Source organism: Cnephaeus nilssonii (genome assembly GCF_951640355.1).
Source record: "Cnephaeus nilssonii genome assembly, chromosome: 1".
Lineage (NCBI taxonomy): Eukaryota > Metazoa > Chordata > Mammalia > Chiroptera > Vespertilionidae > Cnephaeus > Cnephaeus nilssonii.
Window position 1 is genome coordinate 93511787 of NC_137072.1, and position 13969 is coordinate 93525755.

The 13969-nt window shown below is 38.2% G+C and overlaps 1 protein-coding gene across 8 annotated transcripts in view; it reads left to right on the forward strand.

Annotated features, from left to right (window-relative positions):
- RBM47 (RNA binding motif protein 47) overlaps nucleotides 1-13969 on the forward strand; it is a 157424-nt gene that overhangs the window by 118235 nt on the left and 25220 nt on the right. For 7 of the 8 annotated variants that reach the window (XM_079777764.1, XM_079777761.1, XM_079777768.1 and 4 more), the window contains one exon: nucleotides 4416-4538. The gene's annotated coding sequence lies outside the window, so the exon portion shown is untranslated. Of the gene's footprint in view, nucleotides 1-4415; nucleotides 4539-11556; nucleotides 11635-13969 lie in introns of all 8 variants that reach the window. The other variant, XM_079777762.1, reaches the window with a different exon arrangement.

The following is a 13969-nucleotide window of genomic DNA, read 5'->3' on the forward strand; positions in this document are numbered from 1 at the left end:
GGGTTGTATTTTGTAACAGAAATAATACTAATAATAAACTAATACATTTATTTAAAGATATAACGTATAAGAGATGATACCATTTGGTAAAATTTTTTAAAGTATTTATTTAAAATGCGATTTTTGTTTAATTTATAGAGAGAATTTTTTTAACGCATGTATCACTAAGTATAAATGCCCAATAATTTAAATTATCTCAGATTCCCCCTTTTCTTATTATTTTTACATACTCGTTTAAAAGATGTTTGCATCCTGAAACTTTTTACTTTTATTAGATTTGTCCAAAATGCCACTTTATGGCAAGTCACTCTCAAGATCTTCCTGGTAGTCTTGCTCTGGCTGACTCCTTTGGGGGAGGTGGATGGGATTGACCAATAATCGCAGAGTTAACAATTCACAGCAGAGAATCCTTGCTAGCCATCTTCTCCAGCACAAGTAAATGCTGTTTCTCAATTCCAAACTGAGGGTCAAAGGTTTTAGACTAACTTCACAGATCAGAGGTCAGGCATGAATTGCTGCAATTTGTAGTTCAATTCTGCCGATATGACAGAATTTCACAGCTATGGTGATTGCTTTTTTTCCACTTCTGCACACAGGCCAGTCCAGGCAGTTAACAGTGTAATTTGTACAAGTCGGCCCTTGGCACCCAAGTTTAATGAGTAACTAGCTGGTGCCTTAGGTTTCACTGGTACAAGGTGCATATTATAAAAAGGGTCAAATGTTAATGCACAAAGACTGAGGGGGGTGGGGAGCGATAGCTCAATAACCACCATCTATGAATCATAGGTAAAGAATTAGTAATTTGTATTTATTTTTAAAATTCTGTTTCTATAGTGTGAATGTTAGTATGTTCCTTTGCAACTAAAAGAGGTAGGTGATTTTTAAAAATGTAGCAAGAAAGAATAGTCTGATTAGAAAGTATTGACTGAGCAGTAGAAAGTGAAATTGCGGGCTCTGCTTACTCCTTTTGTGGGTCTCTGTGATTTCTCAAACGCTTTCCAAAATGTGACAGGTTTTGCAAGAAGCTGGGGAACAAATGGGATAACCAGGGATTTCTGAATCTGTGATATTACGAGTCTCCGACATTCTCTACTCTTCAACCAAAAAGTTGAACTCCTACCTTTCTAACCCAGGTTGAGAATATCTTTTACTGCTTAAAGGTGAATTCTGGGACTCTTGAAAAAAAATTCTTAGACGGTAGACCTTGAGTCATAAATGACTCCGAAGCTGCCATATAAATTCATAAAAACTCACCATTTTTGTTACAGCACAACTTCTCCTCTTCCAGACTCAGGTGCAGCAGCAAATGGATTCCTCCAAAGAGCAGAATAGCTAAGAGCACAGAGTCTGGCCTCAGAACTCCTGGGTTTGAATCCCAGCTTCGTCCCTTACAGTTAAGGGGCCTTAGCCAATGCGCAGCCTCCAGAATGAAAACAACCTCAGAATTTGCTTCCTGGGGCTGTGGAAGTGTTTAGATAAGACAGTGTACGAGAAAAGCATAATAAGCACTCACTGAATGCCAGCTGACATTAACACTATTAATATCATTAAAGTACGTAGCTTGTGAAGAAGCCTAACCCACCACATACCTCAACCCAACTTGGTTTAGACTTGGTCTTTGTTCTGTCCATTTCATGGAGGACGCTAAATATGGCATAGTTGGATAAGTTTTAGGATGCATTCCTTTTGAATATCATGGGGAAGTGTACTTTAAAACTCCTGTTGCAAGTCTAGCACTCTTTTAGATGCTATCTTTTCCCCACTAACTGATTTGCTGTTGCACGAAAAAGCTGTAAAAAGAGAGACATCCAAACCATCTGGTTGCCTTTCTGAGTTGTTTTCATTCTGCCCTTCAGTGAGAAACATTTGAGTTTTAAAAAATTCATGAGTGATACCACACGAGTGGGCTAATTTTATCCCTAATGATGTGTATTATACTTACTAGGATTCATGCTTTCTAGAAATGCCAGAAATGAAAATCCTAAAAAGTTATTTTTTTCATTCCATTTCTTCATTTTTATTCCTTGACACTTAGAAGTAGCATTTGAATAAAAACATAATTTTTACTACCAATGACAATATAAAAGTTACAATGGTTAGCATTAAAAAGGTAGTATAACATCACACGTTAATTTAAAAATTAAGCACCTACTGGGTGCTAGGAAGGGCTGTGGGACACAGGGTTTATAGTAGTGAGTCGGAATTAGATTTTGCCCTAGTAAAGTTTACAATTGACTGGAGGGGACCACTATTATACCAATTATTGTAAGGTTAAACCATATAAAATTGCCAATAGGCTAGCATTTCTTTCCTCCAAAATGGCAATTTCATGTGATTCAACCTAGTGTTATGAGGAGTGCTATGAGGGATTACATGATGTTACAGGAACGTGTCTCGGGGACTCCAGGGATGACTTCTGAGGTTTAAGGATGAGGGTAAGCTGGGTAGGTAAGGGGAGGAGGGGTAGGTATGGGGACTAGCAAGGGTTTGAAGAGTTGGGAACAGCATGTGCAAGATGAGGCTGACAAAAGGAGCCAAAGTCTCCTTATAAGAATATTGGACTTAATCCTACGTCAGTAGGAATATTGTTTAGAGGTTTGAGCAGGAAGGTGATATGACCCACATTATAGATTCAGAAAGTGAGGCTCAGAAAAGTTAAATAAATGTGTCTGAAGTCACTTAGCTAGTAGATGAATAGTGCGGGCGTCTAAATTTTATTCTGTTGCCTCAGCAGGGTAGGATTAATTTCAGGAGCAGCTTGTGATTCGCACGTTTATTTTGACTTATCAAACACTGTGATGTTGATCATTAGGTGTTATCCAGGATACAGACGGGGGTGTAGGTCATATACTGTAAGCAGTAGCTTAACAGCTGTTACTCTATGATTTATTTGAGGGTGTGGTAGTTCCCCCCCCCCCCCCAGTAAATCATTGATAATAAGGATTAAAATCAGCTCCTTGTTTTGTTTTATTGCATGTGTTCCCATCAAGGTATGAATCCCACTGAATTGCAATATAAAGATAGGGCAGAATCATTGCAATATAAAGATAGGGCAGAATCATTTTGGAGCTGCGAATGTCTTCAGAGGCCATTTAATCGGCAGGTTCCAAACTGTGCTCTCTGCAGTCCTAAAGGTCCTGCGGGGTCCCCTCAGGGCTCCCGTGGATGATGGAGCAGAATCGGTGATGAGTTGGAGGGTCCTCCCCATATCACCCCTACCTCCACTTCAGCCAGCCCCTGCTTTCTCAGTTTTATTCCTGCATCTAGGCACATGTTTGATGGAAGAAAGGGTGCTATATCTAAAGAAATACAACAAAACAAAAGCTAAAAACAAGTTTGAAAACTACTGGTCACCCAACTCCTTATTTTCTTTAAGGGAACGAACTTTGGCTCAAATAGGTGAAATGATTTACCTAAGGACACAGAAAAAGTCATGGCAGAGCTCAAATTAAAACTGTCAGACCATCATGTTCTACATTGATATACAATTGTATTTATATACAATTATATTTGTCAATAAAGTTGGGAAAATAAAAAAATAAACATAAAAAAAACTAGTCCTTTAGTTCCCAGTCTGGTGCTTCAGCGCTGTGCCATATTGAATCTTATGCAGCTCGAGGAGGGCTCTCAGTTGTTGGGAGGGAACATTCTTAAGGTTGGGCTGGTTATGTATCTAGATGTGAAATAAAGGGAAAAGTTTTGTGCTTAAGATATATTTTAATGTCTCACTCAAAATAACCCTTATCTTGAACTTAAGTCTCCTAAATTTGAATATTTTCTGTATCGTGACTTTAAAGTCGTTTATCTTCAGATCCCAAATCCTGTGGGACTCTCCATGCAAAGAACATAGTCAGCAGCGTCTCAACTACACATTTAGGGCAGAATACCAAGTCACTTTCACAGCAACTCTCATCAGTTGGCAGTGATGGTGGTTCTTGCTTCAGTGGTTCTGAGATCCTCCCTGGATTCAACAGGAAAGAGTGTGATGATCTATCAGTGATGAGTAGCAGAGCCCCCCAAATGAGGAGGGGCACCCATGAGCTAGATTTACCAGCCCTGTAAAGTGAACCACCTCACTTTTTAAGGGTCTATAAGCATACAATATAGGCTATATCTGTATTCCTTCCTAAACATATACTGTTCATCTTGAAGTCATGGGCGCTCTAAAGAAGGGAGAGGGGAAAATACAAGAAATGGAAGAAATTGGTCATTTTCTTATTATGGTTCCCTAGTCAAGGACAGGAAGAAGAAAAGGGTTGCATTTCTTGGTTTGTAGATAGCATGATAGAGAAATGGTAGTCCATTTTCTTTTGAAAAAAAAAATGGCCCCAAATTTGTAATGCATGTATGAAAATTGTATTGAAATAGAAAACATTTCTAGCAATTTTTTCTTTTTTTTTTTTTTTTACCCATAGGATTTGCTCAAAGATCACTCCAAAAATTGAACTGAGATATCCCAAGCAAGCTGCCTGAATTTGCCTGAATTCTTGTTCTACATCCTGTAAAGGACCAGACAAGTCAAATTGGTGGTGTTTTTGGTGAGTACACCAGCTGGTATCCTTTTCTTCTTAAGGAAAACCATACTTTTTCATTCCTATCAACCAAGGTATCTGCTGCTTAGACAATGTGCACCTGGTGTATCGTTTTGTGGCAACACGAGTGGCTATACACAATACGTTATTTTGAACCCACAATATAAATCCTTATTTCTCTGTTTAGTTTATATCTTTGTGGCCCAGGAGGAAAAAACTACTGCTGCTGTCTGCATGTGTGAGCATCTTAGGAGAGATGAGGAACAATTATGTATTGCTTATAGTTTGTCTTTTACACCCACAAATAGAGGTCAAGGATATGTCAATCAGCATTGTCTTTCAAAAGGGTTGGACACAAGGAAGGGTCTTGGTACAAGCTAAGGAAGATGATTGTATTTTCTTGAACAATCCTCATGCCTTTTCTCATTTGTTACCTCACCTGTCAGATGATGTCAAAGTAACTATCAGAACCCCTAACTCATGGCAATCCAATGAATTACAACATATATAAATACACTTCCACAACTATATAATTCACTACAGATAGGAGGCATTATTATTCTGTGGGTGATAATTTTATGTACGCTACGGCAGGGGTGGGAAACAAAAGAAAGAGGTAACTTGTACCTTCACCTGGAGCCTTGCACGGCCAGCCCTCCCCAGTTGCAGCCACAGCCCTCACCTAGATCTGAAAGGCAGGGGCCGTAGATCCTTGTATGTCAGGGAGGAGTCCTGGTGACACTTAGGTGCCCAACAACTCCTCACACCCCCAACCCAACCCCAAGTCCCTTCTTCACATATCCTCTAGGCTGGGCAGATCTGGACTGAATTCAGTGACTTGGAGAGCCAAAATTTTTTTTTATTGTAAATTTTTTCTTTTTATAAAAGCATATTTATTAAAGGAAACCTGGAAAATAAAGAAAAAATATAAAATGACTTAAAATCCCACATTCCAAAGAAACCACAATTAACATTATGGCAAATGTATTTCTTTTTTTTCTTTTTTCTTTTTTTTAACTATTTCATATATATTCTAAAATATGATTTTACAAGGTAAATATAGTTGAGAACATGAAATTAATATTCTAATATTCTAGCCTACAACTATGGCATAATTTATTTAGCCATTTTCATACTGTTGAACATTATGTTTGATATATCACATATAAATATATACTATTACATTCATTACATTATGTTACAAATACCACTGTAGTGAACAAATTTGACTATAAATTTTACTTGTGTCTCTGATTATTTTCTTGGGGTAAATTACCCTAAATGGAATCATTGGGCTAATGAGAATGAACACTGTAAAGCTCTTGATATATTCAAACTGTCCTCCACAAATGAGCAGCCCATTACGTATTATACTTGTCCTCCCAGTACATATGACTGTTCATTTCACTGCACGCATGTAATGATTGAGATCTATCATTTTAAGGAGGTTTAAAATCATAAATATTTCTAGAGAAGTTCAGGAAATAAAAGCCTGTTCCCTCCCCCTGGCACACCCCAGTCTTAGCCAATATCAGGACTCTGAAGTAGAAGACAGTGTCATTTGATTGACATTGTACATCAGCATCAATCTCTCAGATCTGTTATAGGGAAAAGCATATGCAAGGCTTGCATTTATCCGGTGGCTATTATCACCACTTTTGTTCATTTCTATATCATGTGCTTCAGGGGAACAAAAGTTCCTCTTTTCATTGTCTCTGAGAAGCTTAATTCAGTTAGGAGTCCAAACAGCAAACTTAAAAATACTTATCCTTGGATAGGTCACTTACATTCTCAAGGCCTGTTTCTTCTTTTACATGAGAGACTCAATTTGTCTCTATCTAAAGAATATCTGAAGTCGTTATTAGTAAACAGAGGTGTGTACAATTAAGGCCATTCACCATCTAGATGTCTGAACTTAACTGTGAACACCATGATGTGTTTTCTCACTTCTTGGGCAATGGAAGCACATCAGTTTAGGAGAGAAAGTTTCCCTAGGAAAATTTTTCAGTGTGGCCTCTAAGGTTTCCTCTAGCTCTAACATCTGTAATTCCTAAATAGCAGGTAAACTACCAAAGGATGAGAACCCCAAAGCAAAGGAATGGCCAATGGGCTTCACAGAAAGGTTTGTAGAATCATGACCAGAATTTTAAAGGTGATAGATTCTACAGTTCTGTCTAATCTTCATCCTCATCCTGGTACCTATTGCCTCCCGCCCCACCCCAGCACACATACACTAAAAGTCTACATTTGAAACATACCAAACAGGTTTAAAGGGTAAATAAGTTTGTGAGCCCTGGCCAAATAGTTCAGTTGGTTACAGTGTCGTACCAATACGCCAAGGTTGCAGGTTTGATCCCTGGTCAGAGCACATATAAGAATCAACCAATGAATGCATAAATAAGTGGGACAACAAATCAATATCTCTCTCGCCTCCCCCCCCTCTTCTCTCTCTCTCTAAGAAAAAATAATAATAATTGCATGAATATTTAGCTATCCTTCACCACCTACACCTGCCAGAAATGTTAAAATTGTGTGACTAAACTATTAAGCTATACTGAGCAATTTCAGGGAGACTAGGCCAAACTTGGTGTGAAAGTCTGCCACTTGCCAACTAATCTTTCTCTCTGAGGTAGACTGTCCCTTGCATATTAACATAGAGTACATACTTCATAAATACTTTTTGGATTCCTCTCTACTCAGATTTTTTTGCCACTTTGTAATACCCGTTTGGCTTTGTACTTTAAAAATATATATTTACATATGTTGGGACAACTTCCAAAACCTAAAAGCATGAAGGAATTGTAATAGTTCCCCAACTGGCTGTAATCTCAATCTTGGAACAACACAGACACTTTTTGACTATATTTCACAGTTAAAAAGTCTCATTTGCTAATAATATATTGGTCATTTGTCTTGCTTTGCGATTTGAATTGCAAACATAAAGAAAAAGCTGTATAACCTAGAACATCATTTTTCTAATTGATTTTCCCATCTTGTAAAAATCTGCATTTTTAAAAATAATTTCATACTAGAGGCCCAATGCATGAAATTCGTGCAAGAGTAGGCCTTCCTTCCCCCGGTTGCCGGCACCGGCTTCCCTCTGGCACCCAGGACCCGGGCTTCCTTCATAGCCCCAGCTTTGTCCTAAAGGTCATCCGGTCTAATTAGCATATTATGCTTTTATTACTATAGACTTGAGGCCCAGTGCACAAAATTCATGCAAGGAGATGTGGGGGTCCCTCAGCCTGGCCTGCACCCTCTCGCAATATGGGACTGCTGGCTCCTAACCGCTCTCCTGACTGCCTGCCTGATCACCCCTAAACACTCTGCCTGCCTGCCTTATTGCCCCTAACCACTCACCTGCCTGCCTGATTGCCCCTAACCACTCTGCCTGCCTGCCTGATCACTCCTAACTGCCTCTGTCTCTGCCCCCGCGCCGCGGCTTTGTCCGAAATGATGTCTGAAAGGTCGTTCAGCTGTCCGGTCTAATTAGCATATTACGCTTTTATTATTATAGATAATCTCTGCTGGTTTTCCATGACTCTCTTTTTATTGTGGTAAAATATGTATATTAACAATTTTAACCATTTTTAGATGTACAGTTCTGAGGCATTAAATACATTCACATTGTTATATAAATACCACGATCCATCTCCAGAACTTTTTCATCTTCCCAAACGGAAACTTTTCATCTTCCCAATGGTGACCACCTTTCTACTCCTTGTCTCTATGACTTTGACTATTCTAGGTTTCTCATTTAAGTAGAATTATACATTTGTCTTTTGGGGTCTGCCTTATTTCATTTACATTAATGTTTTCATGGTTCATCCATGTGTCAGAATTTTCTTCCCTGTTAAGGCAGAATAATATTGAATTGTGTTTATATTCCATATTTTGTTTATCCATTAATGCATTTTTTTAAAAAATATTTTTATTTCAGAAAGGAAGGGGAGGGAGAGAGAGACAGAAACATCAATGATGAGGGAGAATCATTGATTGGCTGCCTCCTGCTCACCCCACACTGGGGATTGAGCCCACAACCTGGGCATATGCCCTTAACTGAAATTGAACCCAGGACTCTTCAGTCTACAGGCCAATGCTCTACCCACTGGGCCAAACTGGATAGGGCCATTAATGCATTGATAGACATTTGAGTTACTTCCACCTTTTGGCTATGTAGTTACTAATGCTTTTATCATGGGTGTACAAATATCTGTTTGAATCCCTACTTTCAAGTCTTTTGGGTATATACCTTGTGGTGGAATTGGTGGATCATATGATAATTCTATGTTTAAGTTCTTAAGGAACCACTGTACTGTTTTCCATAGCAGCTGCACCATTTTACATTCCCACAAGCAATGCACAATTGTTCCAATTTCTCCACACCCTTGCCAGCACTTGTTATTTTGGGGGTTTTTGTTTGTTGTTTTTTAAATAGTAGCCATCTTAATGGGTGTGAAGTGGTATGTCATTGTGGTTTGATTTGTGTTTCCCAAATGATTAGTGATGTTGAGCATATTTTCATTTGACAGTTGGCTATTTGGGTATCATCTTTGGAGAAATGCCTATTCAGCACTTTGCCCATTTTTAAATTGGCTGATTTATTTTGTTAACAGCATTGTAGGAGGTCCTTGTGTATTCTGAATATTAATTCCTTAGTAAAGGTTGCCTTTTCACTCTGCTTATAGTGTTCTTTGATTCACAAAAGTTTTTCATTTGATGTAGTCCAGTTTATCTATTTTTTTTCTTTTGTTGCCTGTGCTTTGGGTGTCATATCCAAGAAATCAAAGCCAAATCCAATGTCATGAAGCTTTTCCTCTATATTTTCTTCTAAGAATTTTATAATTTTAGCTCTTTCATTTTGGTCTGTGAGTAAATTTTTGCATATGGTGATGGTAAGGGCTAGGATTATTTTTAAAGAGGTACTTTTCAATCCCACTAACTCTCAGTGAAGATGTGTGCCAGCCAGTTAAACACATGGCACATGTTGACATCTAATGTTCATCCTTACCTATTTTTCTCTCTAGTGTTGGCTTTGGTGGTTTCCCAACAAACAGGTGAGACAAAGCTGAAGCAATCGGGGAACTAAGAGCTGTCTCAGCTCTTGTAACTAGGATACAGCAGGGAGGCAGTGGGCTGGGATCGGGACACATTTTGATGTAAACATGCTTGATGAAATCCCCAACAAAGGAACAGCAGAGGTCGATAACGTTTTAGACTAAAAAGAAAAAAGTGTGTGTGATATGTATGCATATCTGTGTGGCAGCAGAGGGAAAGAGAGAGGACACACCACACTGGATGTGGCTGTGAATTAGGGGCTACAGTCAATATTTATTTACTTTTTTGTATGAAAATAAATTCCATTCTGTTTTAGGGAAACAGGTCTAGATTAGCCGCAGTTACGTTTCCAAACAGTTTTTCCAAAACAGCTATCCTAGTTCTGTTTTATTGTGGACTCTGTCAAATGGGTAGCCCACCTAGCCTTCACTTGCAGAATCAAAGTGAGCAGGAACTACCGGGCTGTGTAAACTGCCTCTCCAAGGTCTGTGCTGACTGGCTGCTCTCTGATGGGTTTGGAGATAACAGCCCAAAGAATATAACTCAGAGCTGCAGGATTCTTCACGTGAATTAGATTCTCCACATTTGAACATGGTATTAACAGTTGGGTGTCCCAATCCCAAACGAATTAGAGTTAAATCAACTAAGACTCTGGCTTCAGGACCTATGAGAAACACACGGGACCCAGGCAGCCCCCGCTTGGTTTTCAGGAGGACAGCCTTATGAGGGATAAACTCTGTTTGCTGCTGTAGGTCCTCATTTTCTCTTTGCCATAAAAGGGGATTTGGAGAAACAGGAAATAACGAAGCCAATTAAATTTTCTGATGCAGGTGGGTTAAGATATACTGTGCTTTCTAAAAAACATTTTGCAAGACTGGCGTGGTATATTGTATTTCCCTTGAAGCATTAAAGTCATTTCACACTTTATTAACTCAAAGAATATCCATTATTTCTCTGTGAGACTGGGAATAAATGACTAGCTCAAATCAGGGACATTTTTACTGGTACGTTAGTTTTTCAACTGAAATGTTAGCTCAAATGCACACAATGAAAGGACAGAGTACATAAGGCGTGAACAATTGTACTCCAACCCTAGTCCCAGGAGTTAATATACCTGGAAGCTCATAAGCTTCCTTTCGCTTGAACATTTCATTCTAAATGCTCTGGGTTCGGCAGGACTCTGGATATCCATTTAATTTCTAATAAATTTCATGAGCATCTTCCATTAATCTCATTGTGCTTTCTATGTAACTTTTTTGTAAATTTTCAACTAACTTTAACTGTCTAATTAACTTATAGAGACTGGGAAAACTGGTTCTCCTCCCTCTTCCCTCCCTTTCTTCTCCTTTTTAAAATAAACGTCTCACCTCTAAATAGAACAACTTTGTCTTTTCCAAATATCTGCAAATTCTACCTCAAAAATAATTATGAGTTTAGCACTGAAGTAATTTGTAATTGACAAACTCTTTTCCCTTCCCTAGATTTAAACTATATTACTACTACATTTTGTTCAAATGGTGAATACCTGTTAAAAACGGCAGTGTGTGTTTTATTTAAACAATGATTAAAGCAAACGGCTAATCAGACAGTAGCATTGCTCTATTCCTATACATTACTCTGGGTACTTATTAACCAAGGTCATTACATGAAAAAAACCAGGGATACTAAACGAGAATTTAAGATGAGAAAGAGAAAGAAAGAAAAAAAAGGTGGAGGAGAGGAATGAGGAGGAAGGACGACAAGCAGTAATGCTTTTGCCCACTGAAAGGTGTGCGTCTTCCCCGTCTTTCCCCTCTGCACACGAGGTTGCTTCCCTGGTGGCACGCTCCCATAGAAAGCGGAACAACAGATAAATGAGTGACTTTATTGGATCGAGAACCTTGGATTTCATAGACAGACATTTGTGAACTTCGCTATTACATTGTTAGTATCAGATTAATTTGTGATCTCCTTTCCACCTCATCAGGACACACCACTGCTGGTAGAGAACTAACTGCCCAGGAGGAGAGAAATACCAGGGACAAAAGGATCCCTCCCAACGCCAGTGAGTGTGCACAGCTCGAGCGCTATAGTACCCAGCTTCCAGAAATGCCTGCACGTAAAATGGCATTTGGAAGATGCCTTTGGTCACTGTGCCTCTTTCCTGTGGCATGAAATCGCTACTAAACCCCGAGACAGGGTAGCAGAAGCTAAGCATATGGACTAAGGCAAAAGAGTCCTGGTGTTCTACAGCTGTCTGGCCGGTGCCTGCTTTGCCAAGGACGCTCTGAGGGGGTTCACATTTGCATCCAATGTAGTGGCTTTCCCCTGACACTGCTGGGGTCCGAGCTCAGTGTTAGGAACGCCAGCTCCCATACAGAGCTGGCCTATCTGTTCTTTAATGGGCCCCTTTTGGTCATACAGACACACTGCTGGACAAGACTTAGAATGACGATTTGTACACAGTTCTGGATGCAGTTACACCGCACAAGTTAAATAAAATAGATACATGAAAAAAAATTTTTTTCAAAGCAATTTACTGGTAGTTAAAATGATGATAAAATTATTTTTGTAATTGGGTCCTACCATGTTTTGCTCATTCATTGGTTCTTTCATTCATTCCTTCCGTTATTGAAACGTTCTTTCCTTCAGTGCTAGCCACAGGGGATACCAAAATAAGGGTCCCTGCCTTTGAAAAGCTCCGATCATAGCTAATAAGATAACCCATAGTGCTTTCATTTTCTGATACAGTTTAAACAATGTAGAAGTGGAAATAGCCTCAAATATCTAAAATCTACTTCATAATAGAAGGTGAATTTTATCTTTTCTATTATTAAGGTACCTCTCTCAGATGGCCCCACTTCTAATAGAGTCCTTTTCAGAAAAGACTGAAAAACAAAGATCATTGAGAAAACGTGCCAAAATATTCACAAATACCTGTCACAAGTTTCTTCTCAGACCAATGAATTTATAGTCTTCCATTCTTTTCCATGTTTTTATTTACATTAAAGAATTCAGTTATTGGGTATTAGGGTCTAACCTTAGCCATCCTTTTGCTAGAAGGACCTACCTGTTTGTTTCTCGTTAAAGTCCAAATAGCACCAGGGAACAAAGCTGGAAAGCTAGGTAAAGGGAGAACAATACTTAAACATTTAATGAATAATAAGCAAATGTACTTCCTGGATTCTTTTCAAGTTGCATCTTAATGCATATTGTCTTTGTCTCCCACTGGAGAGTAAGTTTCCTTTCACATTTTTTCTCATAAAGAGCCTATTATAGTCATATAGTCATATAGAAATATTATTGGGCTATTTGAAAATATTTTTAACTTCAAAAATACCCCACTATCAACTTAAACATTCATAGAAGAAAGTAACCCATGAGTTATTCAATGTTGAGAGTATTCCTGACCAAATGCTCTTTCACTGTAACTATTGCCCTGAGGTGTACTTGTCAATGAAATACAAGGAAATCACATTAAATAGGATCTGTTTTTTCTATGGTAGCAGATATTGTTGTACAGTCACAACTGAAATGACTAATGTTAACCAATGCAAATCTGAAGGTCACACCTAGAACTGTAGCCAATATTTGACTATGTCACTCTATTTCAGAGCCTTTGTTTGAGGACAGGCAATTTGTCATTTTTCGTACAAAGAGACCTGTGATATTCTTGTATACTACTATTTGACACTGCCAGAAGGTAATAAAAGAACATATCCTGTAAAGTATGTACTCATGTATAACATGGCATAGTAATAGTAGATATACTAATACTATATTACTACTTGCAAACTACCAATACAGTTTGCAATTGGGAAGAAGAGCATTTACACATCATAGAGATTGAAAGCTTATCTTGGGGAAAGTTCGCTTTCCAAATCTGTTTTGGCATAAATTCAAGAAATCAAACAAATGAAAAATACCCTTTACATACAAAATTTTAGAATTTTTAAGAACCTACTTATAGGCGGATCTCTACTCTATATGGACTGTCAGAGTTTTGTTTTGTTTTGAACATAAGCAGACTCTACTGTCAAATATAAGTTAAACTAGAGACTATCACCCCAAAGATGAAGCTTCTTTATTAAATTATAATCCCAACTTTACTATTATCTAGTTGTGTTTTCAGCTAAGCACACGATGATCACCTTTGTTCTCAGTTTCTCCATCAAGAAAATGGGACTGATACTTTTGCATAGTATTGTGGGTATATATAGATATACAGGCAAAGTATATACTGGAAAGATAGATAAATAAACAGATAGATAGATAACTTGAATCATTCTAAGTGACATGCAAGATTTCCTATGTAAAGAAATCCCTTTGCAAATTAAAGAGTATTTTTATAATAAAAAGAATCATACATGAAACTGCCAGTTCATATATTCAAATGCTGG